Raw genomic sequence first — 20,714 nt, 5'->3', positions numbered from 1 at the left:
ACAGAGAGCATGAAAACTTATTCAGTAATTCTAAATTTCTTTCACTTAGGGTTGCCATTGCTCTGCATTTCTCTTGATGCATCTTCATAAGTCTGTTCTGCTCCTGACATTCTGTAAACATAGACCATGCTCTCCTTGATGTGTAAAATATGCCAGGAACCTAAATACTATCACTCTGGATAATCCAAGTGAGTAAATTCTGCTTACATAATGAGAGAAAGGATGAGGGGATACTAATAAAAACAGAGCTTAGGCCAGCAGAAAAGATACACTGAAGAGAGAAGAAGAAAAGTGGGACAGGGACAATGAAGAAGAGAAATATAGGATTAAAGAAAGAATAAAAAGTAACAGAATTGAAAGAAATGAGAAACCACCTAGAAAGACAGGGAGGAAAAATAAGTGAAAACACTAAATGCGGACTAATAGAAAATCATGACCAAAATGAAAAGACAACCTACTGAAAGGGGAAAAATATTTGCCAATCATATATCTGCAAAGGGGTTAATACTGAAAATATATAAAGAACTCATATAACTCAATAACAAAAAAAAATGTGATTTCAAAATGAACAGAAGATGCAAATAGACATTTTTTTCTGAAGAAGACATACAGATGGCTAACAGATATATGAAAAGATGTTGAACATCTCTAATCATCAGTGAAGTGAAAATTAAAATCACAATGAGATTATCACCTCACACCTATTATAATGGCTATTATTAAAAAGACAAGAAATATCAATTACTGGCAAGGATGTGGAGAAAAGGGAACCCTTGTTCACTGTTGGTGGGATTGCAAATTAATGCACCCACTATGGAAAACAGTATGGTGGTTCTCCAAAAATTAAAAATGGAACTATCATATGATGCTATCCAGAAATTCCACTTGTGGGTATTTATCCAAAAAAAATGAAAACACTAATTTGAAAAGATATATGCACTCCTATGTTTCAATGCAGCATTATTTACAATAGCTACAATAAGGAAACTAAATGTCCATAGATGAATAAATAGATAAAGAAGATGTGGTGTGTGTGTGTGTGTGTGTGTGTGTGTGTGTGTAAAATAGAATATTATTCAGCCATAAAAAGGAATAAAATTTTGCCATTTGCAACGATGTGGACCTTAAGGGCAGTATGCTAAGTGAAATAAGTCACAGAGAGAAAGGCAAATACCATATGATCTCACTTATATATGAGATCTAAAAAACAAACAAAACCACCAACCTCATTCAGAGAATAAATTGGTGGTTGCCGGAGGAGGAGGGATGGGAGAACGGGCAAAAGGTACAACCTTACAGTTATAAAATAGATAAGTCACAGGGATGTAAGGCACAGCATGGTGACTATAGTTAATAATACTGTATAGTATATTTGAAAGTTGTTAAGAGAGTGAATCTTAAAAGTCTTCATGACAAGGCAAAAAATTGTAACTATGTATTGTGACAGCTGTTAACTAGACTTACAGTGGTGATCATTTTACAATATATAAAAATATTAAGTAATTATGTTTAGACCTGAAACTAATATAATGTTGCATGTTAGTTATGCCTCAATAAAAAAATTTAATTAAGAAAAAAGAAATGAGCAACTTACTAGAAGCAGAGAGAGAGAAAATAACTAAAGGCACTGAGAGAGACTAAAAAGAGGAGTTAAAAAAAAGAAGAAAGAAAAGTAAAACGTGGTAGGACAGGTAGAAATTTGAAATGGGAGAAAAGAGAAGGAAATAAAAGGATAAGAAAGAAGTACCAATAAAAGTCGTCACATCTCTCACAAGCCAGGTGTGATCCTTCCACCAGCTGTTAGACATCCTCCTCTCTCTGCACTGCCCCTCCTCAATGCCCCAGCACCCCGTCTCTTCCCCAGGGATCAGTCTCATGTGGAAACTCTGGGGGGATGTCAATATATCCATCTCTGAGACAGCCCTTTTTCCTACATAAAAACTGTATCAGTAAGTGTTTCAATTATATAAGGTAATTTAAGATATAAATTTTTTAATTTCTGAAACCAATTTTTTAAAAATGTAGGTTCGATCACATATTTTATTTTTTAAAAATTAGTTCAGTTCAACAAATCAGTGCAGCCCTTCAAGACTGTAATGAATGCATTTTATTCTTCAGCATCTACTTTAAAACTAAATTCACTAGGCATTGCCAGCATAATATTGGCTTTTCTAGTGCAGACTCATACCATCATTCTGAAACTAGAATTGCTTTAAGAAATTCACTTGTGTCTATAGGAAAAAAACATAGTTCAGAAAATACCTGCAATCAATCATTAATCTACATGTTAGATGTATAACAGGAGAGTTGATGGCTTAGCCAAAGGGGTCTTTAGTTCTGAGCCCATCATAGGAGTTTACTAAGAGGAGAGATTCTGAGGAAGGTTTCTGTAAGTGGCCATGAAGAAAGAGCCTTGAAAGGAGGCCAGAAGGATCTCTAGTACAGCCCAAGGGAATAGGCAGAGGAGAGAAAGATGCTGCACAGGGAGAAAAGAAACTACAATTTCCTCTTCCCACTCTCGAAGCTTTGTTCACAGGTGGCCCCATGTGAGGATAGAAGATAAGGATGCCAGCACTCTGCTAGAGATGAGCCAGACTCCCCAGAAATTCCTGTATGATGCAGGGACCTAGTATGGCCCGTAAGTTTAGAACCCCAGCAATGTGAGTGTCCAAGCAAAGACTCTTCTCTTTCCCTTCATATTCATCTCTAGCTCTATGGTTGGGGCAATTTTCACAAAGAAATAAAAGTTTATCACTTCTATACTGCATGAGAACAATTAAAGAAATATAAAAATGTGATGAATTATGGTTATGAGTGGTTATTCACTAAGGCCTGAAATGCTTATCATTCAAATTTGTGCTTTAGCTGATTACCAAGTATTACATGGTCTTGTTCTCCAAGAAGGCTGATTATTCATTGAAACTACAAATGTTAAATCTTATATGCCAAAGATCTGTGTATATAAATACCTGAACTTAAATGCACACACACACACACACACACACACACACATGCACACACCCCTAAGCAACCACACAGTGCTGGAGGGACCTCAAAAAGCAGTGAGTACTTTCCAAGACTTCTGTAATACCACAACCCAGAAGAGACCATACTTTTAACGTTGCAACCAGGGACACACAAATATACCCTCAAACAACCAAAAATAAAAAATTATGAAACGACATGTATCTTTGTCATAATGTACTGAAACATAAAGAACACTGCATATCCCAAGTTATAGGAATATGTAATTAAAAACTATCTTGATTTAGTGATTCCCCATCATCAACAGACTAATAAAAATGAAGTAAAATAAACACATTGCACTGATTCTCCTTCCTTCAGTGTTTGATGACAGACTACACTTAGGTATGGGTAAGGTCTGAATAAAAGGGAATAAATTGCAACATTAAAACTCCTACTTTGATAATGCTTCCAGGCCTTTCAATGTGTTAATAGGAAGTGTGTGAATAAGGATTAAAATGTTCCTGCTACAAAGTTTCCTTTATTCATTTTCATTTATTTCAAAAGAAATTAGCAAAAATATTCATTTTCACCATAATATGAAGCCATAGTTTTAACAAGTGTTCTATCACCTTCCTAACTTTTGAACAAGTCCATATTTTATTATTTACATAACTTCTAAATTCTACAAGATTTTTATTGTTGATAGGTTACTCCTCACTGCAATAAGGATTTTGCAAAAAAAAAGTTGAAAAAAAGCATGCATTCATAAAATAATTAAATTTTTAGTTTCTGCCTAGTGATTAAAAGACTCATCAAACAAATGTAATTTTAAAACACTTAAATCTTCAATCAGTGTATATTAAATGCTGGACACTACCTACTCACTTATTAATCTAAATAAAAAAATTTTTTAAAGATTTAAAGCATGCTGTTCCTAATAAAAATGTTAACTTTTAAAAATGGCTTAATGTATGCATTTTCAAATACTTTTGAAGAATAATATATGGTAACTCCTACCTTAACAAAAAGAAAGAAAATTGTAGACAAATTTTTATTTTTCTCTTTGTGAATCTCTACCTACCTATTTCATGCACTCTAGTCGCATCTCTAACAAGCAAAAAAAGAGAAGGCTGTGGCTCCTTTTTGCAGGATATTTTAAAGCTGAGAAAACCCATGTAATTATTAGGATCAAGAGAAAAGCAAATTAATGAAGCCTCAAATTATATATACAAGTAGCAACCATCAGTTGATGTTTTTAATATTTAGAGCCAAGGAAACATGAATTCGTTCACGTAATGACTGTCTGTCTTAAGCACTATAATGCTAAGCCAAGGTCACATAGTCTTTATTCCACTCATGTTACTCTGACTCAAAGATATAATTTTACATAGTGTGTCTATTTATTTATTTTACAAGAGAACTTCATCTGTAAACTTTCTTGAACATTAACTTGGCACCAACTAATCAGTTAACTGTTAACAGATTCTTCCAGATATTACTGTTACCAATATTTTATCTTCCTGTTAATTAGTAATTACGCACCAGCAAGAAAAACAGTGCTTCTTTCCAGTTATCCCCAAATTCAGTGATTATTTAAACTTAGCTAATTAGTATTAAAGGGCTGTACATCTTCTGGGCAAATTGTGTTTGATAATCCCTATTAAAATATACATGGTGATTGTTGACTTGTAACAAGGAAAAAAAGTGGCAGTTCAAAGGGTATTAGATACAGTATGAGGCAAATAGGGGCCCATTAAAATTTCCCCAGCTACTTTAATGAGAATGTCGAGGGTCATTTCTGCCTCGTTTACCATCTGTTTGGCTTCTGGCATGTGTCTCTGGTGTGAAGGGAGTGTCCTGAAGCCCATTTGGCTTATCACAGAGTAATCCGGAGTCTGAAGCAATTTCAGTTGTTTATACAGTGGCATATTAAAATTGGAAGCTTACATATGTGGAATGAAAAACTTTTAAGTGTAAAAATGATGCCACATAATGGAAAATGTCCTGACTTTTTTAAACAAGTAGCCAGTGCTTATTAAGAAACTTTTAGAAACATTGTATATGACTCTAGTATCTGCTTTATACTCATTGTCAGGTTATAAAGACTGAAAAAAATAGCTATTTTTTAGGTGCCATCACCTGAAGCACACATTTTAAAATATTAGATTTGCATTAGGCAGTCCTGGCTTCCCAGACAGGATACAGAAAGCAATAACAATAAAAGAAAAAATTGATAGGGTTCATCAAAATTTAAAACATCTATGCACCATAAGATCTCACTGAGAAAAAGAATAGGCAAGCTATGAATGGGAAAATGTATTCACAAAAAATACATCTAATAAAGGACTGGTACCTAAAACTCCTATAACTCAAGAATAAAAAAAAAAAAAAACTCAGCTTCTTAAAATAAGTATTTGATGAAAGTGGCCCATAAGTACATGAAAAGGCGTTCAACATCATTAGTGAGCTGGGGATGCAAATTAAAACCACAACTAGATACCACCAAATACCCATCAAAACGGCTAAAATTAAAAATACTGACAACACCAAATGTAGACGAAGATGCAGAGCAATTGCAACTCTAATAGTATGTTGGTGAGAGGATAAAAAAGTAAAACTATTTTGGAAAAAGGTCTGGCAGCTTCTTATAAACAAGACCCAGCAATGTCACTACTACGTATTCACCCAATAAAAATGAAAACTTATATAGTTGACCCTTGAACAATGTAGGTTTGAAGTGCACATGTCCACTTACACAATAACTTTTTCAATAAATAACTGTACTGTTTTGATCCAAAGGTGGGTGTCTGTGGATACAGAGGGCCAAATGTATGCATTTATCTACACTATTTTATATAGGGGACTTGAATATCTGTGGATTTTGGTATCCACAGGGGTCCTGGAACCAATCCTCCATGGATACCTAGTGATAAATAAATTTGTGGAGAGTGAAAACTTACATGTGGATTTTTGACTGTGCAGGGGTCAGCACCCTACATTGTTCAAGAATCACTGTATTCACAAAAAGATTTGTAGGAGTATGTTTATAGTAGTTGTATGCATAAAAACCAAAACCTAGAAACAACCTAGGTGTACAGTAAGAGGAAAATGAAAAAAAAAAATACTACTTACTAATAAAAAAGAACAAACTACTAATACACATGAATAATTCTCCAAAATATTGTGCCAAAGGAAAGAAGCTTTATACAAAATAGAATGACTGCATTTGTAGAGCTCTAGAGCAGGCAAAACTAATCTACAGTGGAATAAAATCAAAATGGTTGTTGCCTTTGGGAAGCAGGAGTGAGAGTATGAGGAACTTTCTGAGATTAAGGTAGTGTTTGTTTTGATAGGGATTTGGATTACACAGATGTGTACATTTATCAAATCTCATATTATGTATTCTAAGTATTTGTTCATTTCATTGTGTATAAATTTTACCTAGATGGTGGATCCTCACTATAAAATTCTTTTAACTTTTTTTTGAAAGTTTTCAGAACAAAATGTTAAAAAGTGGATTGAGATTCCTCCAATCAAATCCCTACTACATTACTTTTTAAAATAACACCAATTCATTAAATGGGTACCATAGGATAAAACCATGTAAATGTAACTGTGATTGCATTTCTTGCACCAGTTCACTCAGTCACATCAGCCTCCTACATGGGGAGGAGGGACCGTTGCTTTCATTTGATTTTTGTGTTTCCATGAGTGTGCTTATCTGGTATGCTCCTATATATGTGCTTATCTAGTGTGTGTCCTCAAATCTGTTTATTCCATTTAAACCTGTTATTATCCTAATATAATTTCCTTAAATGCTATATAAGGTGGTGAAAAATGAATACTGCTAAGAAAGAGATTTGTTGTTGGTATACAAACTAACTTGAATGCTTTGAACAGAGTTGATAAAAAGAAGCTAAAGAAATACAGTTTTCAAATTATGGTAGAAAAGACTGCAAAACAAAAATCATAAACATCTAGAATCTTGCTCTCAGACTTATTCATAAGTCTATGCTCTTGCTCCATTTTAAAGAAATTAAACTTAAAATGTGGATTTGTAAAAAAAATAAAAAATAAAACAAAAAAACTAGTGAAATTCTAATCAGGAGACCCATATGTATAGAAGTCTTTAATTGACATCAGAAAACTGGAAAATTTATTATTTGATCATTGTATTTAATATCAAAACCCATGCAAGTACTTCCAGTTACCCTCTCCATGTCTATTTTTTAACAAACTATGTTGGTTAGTCATTTATAGAAAATAAACAATAAAATATCTAACCATTTTTTTAACTGACTTAATACCAGTATTGATCATGTCAATAGGAGACAGGATTTCTATAGTTTCTATAGTTTCTTTAGAAGGTGGGAGTGTAATTATTTGGGGAAGCAAGATGGATTTCCAAATTATATGCGTGTGTGTATATATACAAATTGTTATTTCAATTATATTGTAACAATTTTCACATGCTATTAAATATTATTCAAAAATATAATTTTAATGGAAGTGTATTATTCCCTCTCAATAATATGCTAACATATTTAATCGTTCCCCTATTATTGGACATTTAGACTATTTTCAGATTTTCCCTATCATAAATAGTGCTTTGGTGGCCAATCATATATATCAACATTTGTCCACAATTTTTATTAATTTCCAAAAGAAAAATAACTACATCAAAGTATATGAACAATTTAATCACTTTGTTTACATACAGTCAGATTGTTTTCCAGATAACTAAACTCACATACACTGACATCAACAATAAACACTTATTTTGCAGCACTGGTGTCAGAATTAAGTATACATAATTTTAAATGTCTTGGCCAAATTAAAAAAACAGTACCTCATCATTGTTTTAATTACGCATTTTATTAGCAGTGAGTTGAATATTTTGCTCAAGTTTTTTAAATATTTGTCTTTCTTCTTTTCCAGATGGTCTGAGTTTTTATTACTTTTCTCTTGGTTGTTTTCTTTGGTTATATAAAGTCAAAAATGCCCTTTTTCATGGAATGTGAATGTTTGTTCAAATTTTTAATTTTTAAAAGTTAGTACTTTTTTAATTATACAAGCAGTTCTTCATTGTCAGATTAAAAAACAGAGAAGAAATATATTAGATGGTCTAAGATTAACTGTCCTTACCATCCAGGAGTTTAAAAAATCAACTTAGTCATGACAGACTAGTCCTTAAATCAGTGCTTCCCAAACTGTCCCATGAAAAACTAGTCCTGAAAGATGTAAATAGAAGTTCTTTGGAAAAAAAAAAAGAACTCCATGCTAACATAAATTTTGGAAAGAAACTTATTATATACTGTTTTAAAAATACAGGATGTAAAAAAAGTATATTAGACTTACAACTCAACAATGAAAAGACTGATAATCCAATTTTTAAAATGAGTAAAGGCCTTGAAATAGACATTCTCCAAAGATATACAAATGACCAATAAACACATGAAAAGACATTTAACATAATTAGTTATAGGAAAATGAAAATCAAACCATGAGATACCATTTTCTATCTACTGAAAGAAGGAGGAGAACAAGAAGAAGAAGTAAGAAGTGTTGTCAAGAATGTGGAGAAACTGGGACCTCATATACTGCTATTGGGACTGGAAAATGGTGCAGTTGCTATCGAAAACAATTTGGCAGTTCCTCAAAATATTAAACATAGAATTACCAGATGACCCAGTAATTCTACTCCTAGGTATACACTCAAGAGAATTTAAAATATGTGTTAACACAAGAAACTTGTACACGAATGTTCATAGGAGTGTTATTTATAATAGCCAAATATGGAAACAACCCAAATGTCCCTCAGCAGATGAAATGGATAAATAAAATATGAAATATCTGTAGAAGAGACTATTTATTATTCAGCCATAAATAAGAATAAAGTAATTCATTTCTCAACAGGCTTCAATACGGGTGAACCTTTAAACACATTAAGTAAAAGAAACCAGTCACAAAAGGCTACGTATTATATTTCATTTATATAAAATAAATCCAATCCAGAATAGGTAAATTCATAGAGACAGAAAATAGATTAGTGGTGCCAGGGAATGGGAGAATTGAGGTTTGGTACTGACTGTTAATATATATGGGGTTCTTTTGGGGTGATGAAAATGTTTTCGAATTAGTGTTGACGGTTGCAGAACACAGTGAATATGCTACGGATCACTGAATTGTACACTTTAAAGTGATAAGTTTTATGTTATGTGAATTATATCTCAAAAGAAAAACAATAAAAAGCATATTAAAGACTCTAAGAAGTACTATTTAACTTTGTTTAACTGGCATATTGCAAGCTTTCTTATACATCAATATCCTTTTTCTATATAAGACCTATTAACATATCATGAGACACTGCATTTGCAAAAAGCAGTGTGGGAAAAGCTGCTGTTAACACAACATTTTAAAATTCATCTAAAACGTGGCTGATACCAGCTCCTTGTTAAAAATGAGATAACAGGAGGAAAGAAAAGGGAGATGTCCAGGGGCTTGAAAGATAAACTTCATCAACCTCACAATTATTCCAAATAGTTATTTGTCCCATTCTCTAGAACCATAAAGTCAAGCCCTAGCTGAGTTCTTCTTTTATTAGTAACAGATTTCTCTCTATTTTTGTTGTTATTATTTAAATGCTATCAGATCAGGTTAGAAAAGAATCTTCTCATAATGCAAATACTTATTTTAAAAAGAAAACAAAGATAAACAAAACATCTTTCCAGAGCATGATCTCTGATAGCTCCATTTACTTTAGTTTTAACTTGCAATTTGCTAGAGTTCATGTGGAGTGGAACTTTTCTGAAAAAGAACCAGAAATAACATAATTAACTAGATAATAACAACATGTGTTTCTGATGTATGAAAACATGTGGGAAGAAAAGCAGGAGAGAAGCTCAGTCTGAACTTTTACCAAAATATTAACAATTTTTGCTATTCTGTTTTCTAAAATGGCAACTCCCACACTATCAAGTATCTTTCCATTCAGACATTCAGAGTCTTGAAAACAGTAATTTAATTGTGTGTTTGCCTCACAGAGCAGCCTACACGTCTATTACACTACATGCAAAACTCAGCATTAGAGGGTTGAATACAAACAACAGAACAGAAGACAAGAGTGGAAACAGAACCAGCATTTGGTAAAATGCCTTTATTGGACTCCTACATCCATTTTCAAATTCATATGTTGTATCCAGAGCTATTTTCTAGGCAATGTCGAGAATTTTTCACTTTTTTAAAAAAATATTTCAAAGATAACTATCAGAATTATTTCTAGGAAGTAATAACATAAAATTATTAACTTGTTCTTAGATTTAACTGCCAGGAAAGAAGAAGTCAACTTCATCCAAGAGTATTTATAAATCAATTACTATAAACATAAACTCATTTATCATATCTGGACACCCAAAAAGAGGACTGGAAAACCTCAAGAGTAAATCACATTACAAGTGAAACGACTGCTAGATCAGAGTCAATCTTTGAAGTTTCTTCCCTTAAGGAGATACTTCAATTTCATCTCTTGTTAAAATGGACAGTCTGGCATACTCTGAAAAGTGTCACCCTTCTAGAAAACAGTATTTCTTAACAGCAAAGACTTACAATTCCTAAATGGGTTTTTAAATTATTATTTAAGAAAGAGAGAAAAATGTATTCTCATTTCTGTTTTTATCTAGTGAGGAATAAGGCTTCATTTACAGAAACACATTTTTCAGAATTCTTAAATACTTTGGCATGTGAAAAGGTACCCCACATAACGACCTAGTGCTCTATCCTTGTTTATTCAGAGCTAAGCCCTTGGGGCAAATGTTTTTTTTTAAAACAGAAATAAGGTTATATTTGCCAAGACAGAAGAGTCTCTTCAAAAATTATTTTTAACACTAACAGGCAAAATTTTAATAACATAATTTTAAAAATCATAACTTGTATAATATAGTGGCAACTTCTATTAGAATCTGCTCTAAAAATGTGAATTTCCTGACATTCTCATTTATGAACAACCAGTTTATCGTGATTCTGAGAGCATGGCTTTGAGCAAAAATAAGGAAGAGAAAAGAACTAGAACTCTTCCTAAGGGATGCATTTGAAGTGTCTACAGTGTTTTCTGGGCACATATCTTTTCAGGGCTAAACCCTTCTATCTAGAATCTGTGGAATGTCCAGAGAAAACTGACAAGTAAATTACTAATGCACTATGAAATGGATCGATTTTATATAGAGTGCTTTTGGGGGTGGGGGGGTAAGGGGAGGTTTGCCTAAGGGAAAGAAAACAAGTGGCAATTACTTTTCAACAAACATTTACCATTTTTAATTATATAAGAAAAGTACTGAAGTTAAAACAAGAGATTAAATGTATATACCCCAAAATCTTCCTTAATGATCTCACTTGATGTAATCTTAGAATATATTCCTAAGAATTTATAGAGTCATCATTTTTTAAAAGATCTAAGAGATGAAATAAGAACTTAAAGTCATGTATCATTAGCACAACAACATGCCTTAAGATATGAGGTGGACTGAACAATCTCTTATTCTTTCTATCCTCTTGATTCTATACAAGGCACTTAGTCAGCCACTCTCCTATCTGGAGCCATTGGTGCCTACTACCTCCAGGAGAGAGAGAGGGACAAAGTAGTAGGCAGGATAATAAATTTCCCCAGGATTTCCGATGATAAAATTTATTATGTTTGTATAGTTTTAAATGTACACATAGATGTATAGACTTATATGTACATATATAGGTTCAGAAGTATCTTCAAACTTAAATACAGTAATATTATATGTTATCCATACCTGTACACTAGCATGTGTGTATGCTAGTGTACAGGTAATGTTAGCTCTAGTAGTAAAATACCCTGTGAAACCTCAAAGATTTTTATTGTTTTATTCATTCAATAAATATTTATCGAGCACTTGTATATGCCATGAGAGTGAAAGTCACTAGGCCCTTTATTGTCCTCAAAGAGGTATAAAGGTATAAAGGCTTTTACACAAATAAATTCAATAGATTGTTAGAGATGGCTGGTGGAGGTCAGGGAAGAGAGTCAAGCATGGAGGAAAGAGTAGAGGTCCATGGAAGTGGGGGTCAGGAAAAAGCAAAGAGGAGAAATTATAAAGGCTAAAAAGAGGAGGTGAGTCAAAACAGAGGCCCTAAAAGGTAGCAGGATGTTTGCCCAGCAGACAGCCAGAAAGAATTCCAAGCCCTATAAATAAAAGCAAAGAGGTCTTAAGCAGCTGGGATTTTGGAACTGAGTGTGGGTTATTATGTTTAGTGTTTGGCTGTAGATGTGTGTATGTGGTGGGAGTAGGGGACTGAAAAGTGGTATAAGAAGGCTGGAAAGAGAAAAGTGATAGGATCAGGCAGGGAAACAGCAAGAGAGGTCCTTTTTTCACAAAGTTCTTTTTGATTGTAATAGAAACTAACTCAACCTGGCTTGTGCTGTAAGGGGAGCTTAATGGGAGGCTACAGAGCCCGGTTTGAATTATGGCTTTGCAACTCCCTACATGTGACCTGGGACAAGTTACTTACCCTCTTTGGGCCTAAGGTTCTTTATCTACAATAATTATAGTAGGATAATTACAGTAGGATTTTTGTTAGGCTCAAAAGACTTTATATCTGCAACACACCTGGCATGTGGTGTGTTGCAGGAATATCAGAGTCTGGTGGGAATAAAGACTAAAATAAGAGCCTGGAAAGCTCCCATCCCTCAGGTGGCATTCTGTGTCTCTCCTCCTCTCCCTGCAGGACATTCCCCTGAGCCACAGTGGAAGACGGCTGCCCAGAGCTTCCAAATGTTTACATGTGCTTTGATCCAGCTCATGAAGACTTGGACTGGGATTGAAGAGTCTTCATTCCAAATTCCTGAATTAGTAAATTAGATTGACTCAGCTTCGCTTGTGTATCTAATAGACTAAACTGAGGCTCAAAAGTTAGGGTAAAAACATGCCACGGTGTTCTATCACCCTTGAAGGGCGAGAAGGAGGACAGAGGGGCAATTTATCTTGATTTCTAGGTTTAACTATTTTCAGATCTGAGCCATAGAGCAGGTTAAGCAATTTGGATCTTCAGGGGCTTTAAAGTCACTGGTGAATATTTAAGGAATTCAGTGGTCCCACTGCTTTTCATCCTCCTTAAACTTTATTTTTCAGTTTGCCCAGTCCTAACTCCTTTTAAGAATCTGAGAACTGCCAAATGTCCATTCACTAAACAAAATGTGGTATATCTATAAGAGAGTATTAATTAGCCATAAAAAAGGATTGAAATATTGAAAAATGCTACAACATGGACGAACCTTTGTGCAGAGAAAGAAAGATGGCTGCAGTCAGGCTCCCTTCTGACATCCTTATCAGTTAACTTTTGAGCAGAAGTGACTCAGCACTTTTCCCCTTACACAGCCATGTGCCCAGTATGCATGCACGGGCTTCCATTATCTGACAGTGTGCCACTATTGTCTAACCTGTGTATACAAAAGTGCTGCCGCGAGCCCCGTGAGGCTGGCCATGCCCTTGCTGGAATAAAGACCTATGTTGCAGTTGCCTACGGCTCCCCGTATTTTCTTCCAGCTGCCCAAGCCTTGTACCCCTTACCTCGGAGCCTCGAATCTGCAGCAACACAACCCTGAAAACATTATGCTAAATAAAAGAGGCCAGACACAAAAGGCCACACATTGCATGATTCTATTTACATGAAATGTACAAAATAGGCAAGTCCACAGAAAGTACATTAGTGGTTGTCAAGGACTGAGGGGAGAGGGATTAGGGAGTGACTGCTAATGGGTATGGAGCTTTTTAGGAGTGGACGAAATGTTCTAGAATTAGATAGTGGTATTGGTTGCACAATCTTGTGAATATACTAAATTTACAATAATGTAAACTTTAAAATTACAAATTTTATGGTATGTGAATTGTGTTTTTTAAAAAAGTATCTGAGAATTGAATGTGATGATAGAGCACTTGGTTTTAGTCCTCATGCTTACATGATGTTGTGATGAGCCACTACTTATTCATCCTAAGCCTTGCTCCCCTATCTATACATTGGGACAGGGGCTGAACCAGGCTCTACTAAAGGTTTATTTCAGCTCTAAATTCTATGGGTAAGAAACTAGGTACATTCCCTCCCTCCAATTTAGAATCGCCCTCCTTCTTTCAAATCTCTGGCACTTAAATCATCTTCTTATTCTCTTTTACACTTCAAAGAAAGAATTCTCACTTCTGAGTCTTTATGTAATACCTACTGTAAGCGTATATACTAGACACTTGAATAAATCAGCGGTCCCCAACCTTTTTGGCAACAGGGACCAGTACTGCAATGAGAATCAAATGCCTGATGATCTGCGGTGGAGCTGAGGCAGTGATTCCAGCACTGGGGAGAAGCTGCAAATACAGTTGAAGCTTCTCTTGCTGGCCTGCCGCTCACATCCTGCTGTGCAACCTGGTTCCTCATAGGCCACAGACCAGTCTGTGGCCAGGGGATTGAGGACCCCTGGAATAGATCATCTCATTTAACCCACCAAACAACTCTGTGAATTAGGCACTACTGTTAGCATCCTCATTTTACAGATGCTGACATTGAGGCTCAAGGGAGAAAAGTATGTCGCCCAAGTTAGCAAGAAGCAGAGTCAGACAGGAAATCTGAGCTGCCTAACTTCAGAGGACATGTAATGAATCACTGCACTGAGCTGCCTTCCTCTACTAACTCCTTCACTGGGCACAGATCTCATGCCTCACAACATTTGCTTTAGCAATTTGTTGGTTGATTAATTCAACAGCTTTATATTCATCATCCCTATTACTCTAACAAGTTATCGTTTTCAAGTTAGTTATTTAGGAATTGGGAAATATCCCTGAATTTTTTGGCATATGTCTAACATGACTGAGAAATACTATTTCTTAATGAAAATAATGCTGGTATACCCAAATGGAATGAATAAATGCCAAAATTAGATTAAATGCTTATAAACAGGAAAAATTAATGTAAATTGCATCTCTTGTCAGCTATGCTTCTTATACCATTGACTAATTTGTTTAATTAACCTAGAATCTTCTTGTTATAGATTACTTACCATGCCCAATAAAAGGTCATGCACTGAAACCCCCAATATGTTTAACATTTCTTATGTTACAAAGCATTTCTTTGTAAACAGACAAAATAATTTAACAAGATCATTCTGAGTAATTTAACTTAATTAGGCTAGTAATTAAATACCACTACTATAATGAAGGACCCATAATGAAAATGACAGTGGCTGCCTCCTCTTTACAGATATTAAGCTCTAAATATGTGCATATCACAAGTGTGTGTCTCTTAGCTGCACAAATGGGATACCTAAGATTGAACTGCAGCTCATACCTAGGGACTTGGGGGTCCTGGTGATAATTAGCAAAACTGTAAAAAGTTGGACTTAGTTTTAATGTGAAGGATAACCAAAAGGTAGCTTAAATGGACGCTATATTTTTATCTTTAGTGACAATTTTTAAATTAGTAAATAATGCTAAGTGAAATGAGCCAGATAGAAAAAGTCAAAAATCTCATATCACTTATATGTGGCATATAAACTGAAAAGCAACAAATGAACAGGACAAACAAACAGAGACTCATGGACAGGGACTATAGACTAGTGGTTACCAGAAAGTAGGGGGTGGGGGGAGTGGTGGAGGGTAGGCACAGTAAAGGGGATCAAATATGTGGTGACTGTGGTGACAGAAAGAAATCTAACTATGGGAGGCGAACACATGGTGTAAATACATATATATATGCCTTATTGTTAAAGTGTACAGCTGAAACTTATTGAATTTCATTAACCAATGTCACTGTAAAAAAAATAATAAATAAATTGCTTTGAAAAATAAATAAATAAAATAAAAATTAAAAGTAGTAAAAAAAAAAAAACTTGCATCCTGGCAATGAAACATTAAAATACAATCTTTATCTACTGGTAAAGTACACATATTTATTAACTAGTAACCAATACAAGATTTAGTAAAATTTAAAGTTTTTTTTAAACATTTAAATAACTTGTTTTATAAATATAGTCCTATTCATCTAAAGTTGGAGTATCAAATCACATTGAAAAAAAATTAGACTATGTCCAAAATTTCTAATACTATGTTCTAAATGTAATATTGAAAATATTATATTTTTATGTTAGTCACTTAAATCTATTTAAAATATGATATGATTGACTGTTTAAAACAAAAGATTAAAAAGAAAAGAATCTTGGATCTGATCACAATACCTCTTCCCAAACTCGGATTTCATCAGATCTTGCCATTTTAAGTTTTATAACAACAAATGATTAGATCTAGGATGCCTAATTATTACAGGAAATATAAATGAAACACATAGGAAATTACAAAAGTTTAAGTGAAAAATTGCTAAAATAGTTTAATGTATTAGCTGAGCAAAATTATCGAGGAATTACAAAGCACAAAAAGTGTAATCTATGCAAGATCTAACAATCTGAAGTGTGACTGCTACTAATCAGACCTGCAAATGCAATTCTCAGATTTTAGAGCCAGAATACAAAAAATGCTTTTAGAGTCAGAATACTAAATATTGAGTAAAATGCATTTCAGCCTCAGGAAAGGGAATAATTTTATATGAAAGGATATTCAAATAGCCTTTTATTGAGCAACCACAATGAGCCTTGAAGATTTACATGATTGAACTGGAATTCAATGCCAAAGACAAGAGGGAAGCATTTTTTTTCTGGGATGCACAAAGAAAAATCCATAATTAAACATCACACTTCCCTAGGGCAGCATGTTTTCTCATATTGACAAGCAAAATGAGGTATTTCAAATCACTGCATTGCTGGCATACAGTCATCTTTTGCATTGTTTTAACATATTTCCGGCTATTAGGCATTTGTCTATATTTGGTTAGTGATGCATGCATTTTAAAGATATGTACTTTTGCTTAAAAGGCTGTAGTTATTTAGTGGAATTACATTTATATAACAGTATCCTAAGAATAATTATGGCCTTACTTTGGCTAGCTATATACACATTTTATATTCAAAGGAGACTGGCTAAAACTTTAGTATAATTAGTACATTTAAAAATAACTCTGAAAAAAACTTTCAGAAGTACCTTTTAGACTCAACTCTATACTTTGCCTCATTTGTCACAGCTAGTTAAACACACTGATATCTCACACTAATCCTACGTTATGTTGGGAAAATACCAAATAAATCATGTTTGTTTAACATTCGATCAAAGTCAGAGCCCAATGATAAATTATGTATTCAATAACTCTTTCGTTCTAGATTAAAGAATGCCACATTATTTCAGCCTGGTCCTACTATAACTACTACACTATGAGAGAGCAATTCATTTACATTTTACTTCCTATAAAAGTTTCCTCTACCTTCTTACCTACACCCTTTTCAAATTACATCTTTTCATTTTGTTCTTCATTGTAAAGAATATGTTAAACTTAAATCAAATACCAAAAAAATTAATGTGTTTTTGTTCCCAAAAGTGCCATTTATCTAAAAGGCATTTTATCTCCTGCTTTCTATTAGAAAACATTATTTATGAAGATTAACTCTAACAATAGTCAGGTCTATTAAAAATTTGGTTTTTAAGGTATACCACTATCACATAAATACACATAAAATTATTTGGATATTACTAAAACTATGTATAAAGATCTCACTTATGCATCCATCCATATAAAAATTATGTCCTTTCAAAATGCCAAGTGACTAGTGGGAGCCTGAGTATCTCGCTATGGAAGTCAAACTACCATCAGTGAGCTTCATGTTCAGAAGCCTCTTCAGACAATCAACTCAAAGATATAGGGTTGAGAGTAATGGAAAGACTATTTGTAATTTAAGCTAATCAAAATACATTCTAACTCAAGTGAAACTGCCTGCCTTTTTATAGCTTCCAACATCACCACAGAAAATATCTTGAAGAATGAGTGTCCTAAATAATTTTGAACAATTTCATTCTTAGGTTTTTGTTCAGCTTACTAGCTAAAACCTGAGGCAATATGATATGTGCATTTTATATGTTCTTTCACATACTTATGAATAATATTTAATGATTTTTCTCATTTAAGGACACCACCTTGTCAAATGATAGTTATTTTATTCAGCCAAGTCCTCTCGAATCATCTGGATTTATAAATCCCCGATTAATTCCACCTGAGAATAATTTTTTGCCCTCCAAAGAAAGTATATACAAGTCCCGAACTGAGAAAATCAGTTGCTTTGGTTATCAAGATTTATAATTTTGAATACCCAATTTTACTGAGTCTTTTCTAAGAGCTAAAGGCTTTCCATAATTCACCTCCTTTAATCCTCACAACTATTCAACATTCTATGAAGCAGGTGCCATTTCCATCGCCATTTCATAGATGAGGAAATTAAGCTTAAAGAAGTTAAGTAATTCAGCTAACTTACATGGCTGAAAAAGGTTGGGGACTGGATCTACAAGCAAGTCCATATAACTCCACGCTCCAAACTATTACTCCTCCATATAATGCTCCTTCTTGTTGCCACCGGCAACCTGTACCTCAACTTCTTACATGTCCTGTCCTATAAGAACTTTTACCGCATAATAGCCTTTCTGCATTCACTCCTGGATGCTACAGTTTATTCTCCATGCTGACCCCAGAGTGATCGTTCTAACTGAAAAGCTGTCTATGGCTAGGCCAACCTGAACACACCTGATCCCGTCTAATCTCAGAAGCTAAGCAGGGTCAGGCCAGGTTAGTTACTTGGATGGGAGACCACCTAGGAAGAACAGGTGCTGTAGGCATAAAAATAAAATAAAATAAAGTAAAACAATAAAACGAAAAGCTGTTCAAGTCACAGCTCAGCCTAAAACCATCAATTGCATGGGAATCAAATTAACCAAGGAGGTAAAAGACCTGCTCATTGAAAAAAGAAATTGAAGAAGATACAAATAAATGAAGTATATACTGTGCTCATGGGTAGTAAGAATCAACATCATTAAAATGACCATATTAACCAAAGCAAACTGTAAATTCAATGCAATCCCTGTCAAAATACCAATAGCATTTTTCACAGAACTAGAACAAATAATCCAAAAATGTATGTAGAACCATAAAAAAACCCCAATAGACATGGCAATCCCGAGAAAGAACAAAGTTGGAGGTATCACACTACCTGATATCAAACTATACTACAAGTCTACAGTAATCAAAACAGCATGATGCTGACATAAAAACAAATACATTGCTCAATAGAACAGAACAGAGAACCCAGAAATAAATCCATGCTATACGCTCACTTAGTACATAACAAAGAAGGCAAGAATATACAATGGAGTAAAGACAGTATTTTCAGTAAATGGTGCTGGAAAAATTGGACAGATTTATGCAAAAAAAAAAAGAAACTGGACACCATGTACAAGAATAGACTCAAAATGGATTAAAGTCTTAAATGTAAGACCTGAAACCATAAAACTTCTAGAAGAAAACATACGTAGTAAACTCTCTGATATTGCTAACTCTAAGTTCTTTTTAGATATATCTCCTCAGGAGGCAAGGGAAGCAAAAGAAAAAGTAAGCAAATGGGACTACATCAAACTAAAAAGGTTTTGTACAGTAAAGAAAACCATCAACAAAACAAAGAGATAACTAGCTGATTAGGAGAAGATATTCGCTAATGATACATCTGATAAACGGTTAATATCCAAAATATGTAAAGAACTCATACAATTCAAAAACAAAAAACAAACAAACAATACAATGAAAATATGGGCAGAAGACCTGAACAGATACTTCTCTAAAGAGGAAAAACGGATTGCCTATAGACATATGAAAAAATGCTCAAGGTCACTAATCATCAGAGAAATGCAAATTAAACCAAAATGAGATATCACCTGACACCTGACAGAATGGCTATCATCAAAAAATCAAAGAACAACAAGTGTTGGCAAGGATGTGGAGAAAAGGGAACTCCCATACATTGTTGGTGGGATTGCAAATTAGTACATCTGCTATGGAAAACAGTCTTCTCAAAAAATTAAAAATGGATATATCTTTTAACCCAGAATTCCTGGGCATTTAAACCAAAACAATAATTTGTAAAAATCTATGTACCCCTATATTCATGGCAGCATAATTTACAATAGCCAATATATGGAAGTAAACTAAATGCCTATCAACAGACGAATGGATAAAGAATTTATGGTTCATATATACAATGGAATATTATTCAGACATTAAAAAATGAAATCCTACAATTTGCAACAACATGGATGGACCTAGAGGTTATTATGTTGAGTGAAATAAGTCAGACAGAGAAAGATAAATAACATATGATTTCACTTATATGTGGAATCTAAGGAACAAAAATAACAAACTAATCAAAAAATAGACTCACAAATAATGAGGAAAATCTGGTGATGGCCAGAGGTGAGGAGGTTGAATGGGAGAATGGGGTGAAGGGTTAAAGTACAAATTAGCAGTTGATAGATGGTCACGGGAATGGGTAGCGTGGCATAATAATTGCAGTTAGCATTAAAGTAATAGCTAGGTGGAGAGCCAGGGGAGAGAAAGAACAATTAGGGGGATTGTTTTATAAACTGCATAAATTTCTAACCAATGTACTATATACTTGAAACAAATAAAATAACAAAATAAAATAAATAAAATAAAATAAAATAAATAAAATAAAATAAAAAAGATTTTTCTATGGAAAAAAAACCTCTCACTTGCTTCCCCTTCTCAAGATCCTGAATAGTCTGGCTCCAGTCTCCTATCCAGCC

The 20,714-nt window shown here is 33.9% G+C and overlaps 1 protein-coding gene and 1 pseudogene across 2 annotated transcripts in view; one reads left to right on the top strand and one right to left on the bottom strand.

Annotated features, from left to right (window-relative positions):
- Positions 1–20,714, bottom strand: part of RELN (reelin) — a 456,216-nt gene that overhangs the window by 368,403 nt on the left and 67,099 nt on the right. The gene's annotated exons all lie outside the window — the stretch shown is intronic.
- On the top strand, positions 18,618–18,737 carry LOC118611043 (annotated as a pseudogene).

Source organism: Rousettus aegyptiacus, unplaced genomic scaffold, assembly GCF_014176215.1.
Source record: "Rousettus aegyptiacus isolate mRouAeg1 unplaced genomic scaffold, mRouAeg1.p scaffold_m13_p_13, whole genome shotgun sequence".
NCBI classification, from domain to species: domain Eukaryota; kingdom Metazoa; phylum Chordata; class Mammalia; order Chiroptera; family Pteropodidae; genus Rousettus; species Rousettus aegyptiacus.
Note: the sequence above shows the minus strand (reverse complement) of the source record. Positions and strands in the feature narration are given on the sequence as shown.